The sequence below is a fragment of the Branchiostoma floridae genome, chromosome 16 (genome assembly GCF_000003815.2).
Source record: "Branchiostoma floridae strain S238N-H82 chromosome 16, Bfl_VNyyK, whole genome shotgun sequence".
Classification (NCBI taxonomy): domain Eukaryota; kingdom Metazoa; phylum Chordata; class Leptocardii; order Amphioxiformes; family Branchiostomatidae; genus Branchiostoma; species Branchiostoma floridae.
The window spans coordinates 2,803,249-2,804,486 of NC_049994.1; positions in this window are offsets into that span (position 1 = coordinate 2,803,249).

Below are 1,238 nucleotides of genomic sequence, written 5' to 3' on the forward strand. Positions count from 1 at the left end.
AGCTCAACAGTATACAAAAATATTGTACGGGTTGCCATCCTTAGTTGAAGTGCTTATTTATAGCGCTAGTATCTTTGCTGCGCCGTTAGCCGACGTGCGACTTTTGTTGACGGTCTGATATCCCTACGTCGCCGCCTCGCTGATATTCCCACGGACGTGTTTCAAGAAAAATACCCAGCAAAAAACGCTGTTCTGCGTCAAATTCTATTCTATAAAACATGTGGGACTCAGTGTTACAGTCTAAATATTTTGTAGAAGCACCGCTGTAGGAAAGAAGGTCCAAGCAATGTAAAATATCACGTAGCATGAAGTTCGCTGTCAACTGGCACACAGCACACGACTGTTTGAAACTCTAAGTCTAATCAACAGCCGTGTTTGATTGATAGCCGGCGGTCCTTTGATGAAGTCGGCGAAAGGTGCGTTAGTTAGAAAATCTGCGTTTAGTTTTGATACGTAATTATAAGTTAGACAGTGGCGAGAATGATTATTTTCTCATCAATATTTCTCTTCAGAATTATTTGAACTTAATTGTACATCTAAACAATTGGCTTACCTGTGCAATGTTTATATGATTAATGATCAGTGTACTGAAATCATGTGTAACGTATGGCTCCTAGTCAATAGATCAGCATTTTCTCTATAGTGACCACCTGTCTATAGTGGCCACATTTCCTAGTGCTGTTGTTGTTTGACATAAATTTTGAACATTTAAATTGTAAGTAACTTTAAACTGCCAGAGTTTCAGCCCAATAAAACACTCTCAGCGCCAGGGTATGAACAGACTGACCAGACAGACGAAAATAAATCCTCGAACAAGGTTCAATCGTATCTTCCGGGTCTGGCAGGAAGTTGTTAAACTAAAATAAGAATAGGCTCGATGGCTGATTGCATACAAAGTAAAACAGTTTAACAGTTTTACAGCTTGAAGAAAACAAACGCTCCTACAGTACCTGCACCTGCTTGATAATTATTAAATCGTATGCCCTACTTGAATAAAAAAAGTTCACTGCAATAATAAATGTACCCACATCACAAGGAGCTTATACTTTTTTAAACTTACACCTAGTTACCGTACTGAAAATTGTTAATGACATTACATGAAGTCATTCAACAATTTTCGGTCATGATGAAAATTTTCTGAATGGAAGGTGTGATTATTGTCATTTTCTGAAAAATAGAAGCAAGCTCTGTTTTTACCTGGATGCACTAGGACGGTCGTAGTATCCACCGGGCAACTG